The following is a 3,180-nucleotide window of genomic DNA, read 5'->3' on the forward strand; positions in this document are numbered from 1 at the left end:
GGGCTCAACAAACTATAAATAGGAACGGGACACCACTTTGCCACATTATCATGTTGCCTTTTTATTTATTGTATTGTATGTATTGTATTTTTTTTTTTTTACTTACTTACCTACCCTCGTAGGTGAAGAGCTGATTGCGGTAAACTCGGGGCACCTGGGCCCATTGTCCTGTATTGTAGGCTATTTGTAACTCTTTCTTCGGGAAGCTGATGCTGTGCTGAGGAGGCAGACCTCCCTGTAGACGGATTCCCTTCTGGTTCTTTCCCCAAGTTCCACCTTTGGTTTGGTTTCTCTGACTGTTTTTGTTGTATTTATTTTGTTTCTTTCATACTAACACACCCTCACACACACCCATCCATCATCCTGCGCAGACACTACTGAAACCACAGGTGTTCATACTTCAGAAACTTTATTAACGTTAATTTAGCACAATTATTAATTTGGCTTAATTTGGCTTAAATTTGCATATTTTGTTAAATGTTGGTGGTCTCCCTTTGTGGCCACTTCAGGTCATAACAAATGGGGGCTCGTCTAAAGTTTATTGCAGTTTGGTGCATCAGGGTGCGTAATGTCACTGAACTGCTGATGAGTCATTTAGTCAGCTGTGTGCTGATTTCTTGCTTAGGGAGATACATCGTTTGTGTTTTCAGGAAGCGTTTGTGCCTAATTGTGGTTTTTTTTGTGTTAATCAGAGGGTAAGTGTTCCTGTTTTTGTATCCAAGAGGAATTTCCTCTTTCATTGTGTTGGTTGTGTTTTCACAACAATCTGTCTCTGTGGCACATCCTCATGATGTTGTGGGGTCTGCATGCAGTTTACTTCAGAAATCCGTTTATCATGCAGAAATACCCACCACAAGCCGCATGAATACTAGTGGTGAGTTTCAGTTAGTTTTTCTTTAAACAGGGTGAAGTGTTGTTGTGTGAATTTCCATCATTACTGTCTGGTTGGTGAGTTGTAGTTATTATAGCTAACCCCCAGCCAGACAATGGTGAAGCATACTGATGTTTCCAGAATCCTTTATTTATTTTGAGCCTTCAACCTTGTTTTGAACACAAATCTAGTTTCTCTTTCCTTACACCCTTTCTTCATGAAACACCGTAAGAGCTATAGGACAGATAAACAACATAAAATTAGCAGCTTACGAACAGCTGCTCATAAAAACCTTTTCTGAGATGTTACCTTCGTCAATATTAACTAAATGGCTTATGTTAGCATGACTTCAGATGACATAACAATACGAAAACACTTCTTCACAGTTGAATAGATTAAACTACATATTTTTGCCAAAGTGGTGCAGGTAATATCCAATACAAGGTGAGTACATACAGTAAAAAAATAAAATCCACAACAGGCCACAGTTGAACACACACACACACACACACACAGGAACAGGAACAGGACACTAAACATACGACAACTGGACGGAGACTTAACGGGAATGAGGGCCTATATATCATGTGTGCTTTCACATCCAAGTTAACCACCGACATAGAAAAAGACTGTTACGTGTACCACAATACCAGCGTGCCGGCTGTGGCTTTTATGAACCGATGTTCATAATAAGGCAGTGTGAAAGCGCCTACTGACACACGCGCCCTGATAACATAAGGGCTGCACATACTTTTAAAGACCTGTTCCATTTATTTATTTTTTTACTTTAGTGTAACAGAAAATATTGTCGACATATCAGACAACAAATTTCATGTGATGTCATTTCAAGATTATCCAAACGTCTTCACTTTTTCTGTGCTTCTGTCATGATATGAGTGAAAAACGGTGTTTGCTACTGTAAATAATTTCCATACTTTTGTTAGAAGTTAGAAATGTTTAAATGTTTACTCATCATCTGAAATGTGCAACAGGTGCAGCTCCAAAGCCATACGTCACCACACTGGATCAAACAGAGAACCGCGCTGTGCTGCAGTGTGAAGTTCAAGGTGCTTTTCCTAAACCTACAGTAGAGTGGCAGGACAGTGATGGAAACAAACTTCCTGCTGAGGAGCCACAGGTCTCAGAAAGAGGAGGCAGCTTCTACATCATCCTCCAAACTACTGTAATGAAGACCGACCGCTATCGCTGTGTAGCCACACAGGAGGAGATCAAACATCACATTTATACTGAGACCTTCATATACATCCATGGTAAGATTCTTCCTAGCTGTGTTTTTAACATTTTAATAATTTTAATATTACAACAGACATGTTTATGTGTCAGACTGAACACAAAGCAGGTTAGGATTAAGACATCTGCACAAGTTGAAAATGAGATGAGAGGAGGAATGAGAGGGTCTGCAGGGAAATAACAGAAAGAATTGGAGTTTGTAGGAAACTCTGAGATCAGTCTGATCAAACACAGGAACACAAGAATTTAGTAAACTTCACTCACAAACCCAGTAACAGATTTATAAATGGCTGCTGCAGCCTGATCCTGAGGATTTAGAAATTTGCATTAATCCAGACATTTGAAGAAGCAAAAGCTGATGAGAGATCTTCCAGTTGAATTGTGATATGTTATTCACAAATGTCTGTGGAGAGATCTGAAACTGTATCTGAGCCTGGATGTGCGTTCTCAAATCTGTGAATGTGTTAAAGAATGTCTAAATATTATTACAACCATTTCTTAAAGAGTTGAAATGTATTTAGCTTTAAGAGTTGTAACTTCAAGAGACTCGTGCTGCATAAATCCAGACTGTGTGTCGCTCCGCTCCCATTGACACCAAAATGTAAACATACAATATGGCAAGTAAAAGTCGATTTGAGCAAAAGATAGAAGTATCAGATAAATTTGCCTACTTAGTAGCAAAAGTATTATAAAAAATATATTTTTTAAGTTGATCACATTTTGTATGTAAGATCAAAGTAACTGGTATCTATATCTATATATGAATGTTGCATTAAGTAGCTACAGTACATCAGGTGCACGGGAAGACATTTTCGCTTAGGGGTGCTGCACAGTAGTAATGCGTGCAGGACACAACTGTTTGTGGGCACGCACTTACACACTTTCCTTCAACCTCTTAGCTGTGGAGCCCAGCAGGAGGCGACTGGCCATAAGATCAATGCTAACATCACTGTTCCTGCTGAGACTCATCCCAGTGCTGTTTGGATCTGCTGACAGTTTTAGCTTCTAGATTTCAGGAGCGTGCACACCTTTAGATGTTCTTTGTGTCGGCTGTGATG

The 3,180-nt window shown here is 39.5% G+C and overlaps 1 long non-coding RNA gene across 1 annotated transcript in view; it reads left to right on the forward strand.

Moving 5' to 3' along the window:
* The first annotated feature begins 230 nt into the window (after window positions 1–230).
* The window catches only part of LOC123987308, a 4,553-nt gene continuing 1,603 nt past the window's right edge, over window positions 231–3,180 (forward strand). The window contains exons 1-2 of the long non-coding RNA XR_006829088.1: window positions 231–389; window positions 1,864–2,142. This is a non-coding gene — a long non-coding RNA (uncharacterized LOC123987308). The remainder of the gene's footprint in view (window positions 390–1,863; window positions 2,143–3,180) is intronic.

Source organism: Micropterus dolomieu, linkage group LG18 (genome assembly GCF_021292245.1).
Source record: "Micropterus dolomieu isolate WLL.071019.BEF.003 ecotype Adirondacks linkage group LG18, ASM2129224v1, whole genome shotgun sequence".
NCBI classification, from domain to species: Eukaryota; Metazoa; Chordata; class Actinopteri; order Centrarchiformes; family Centrarchidae; genus Micropterus; species Micropterus dolomieu.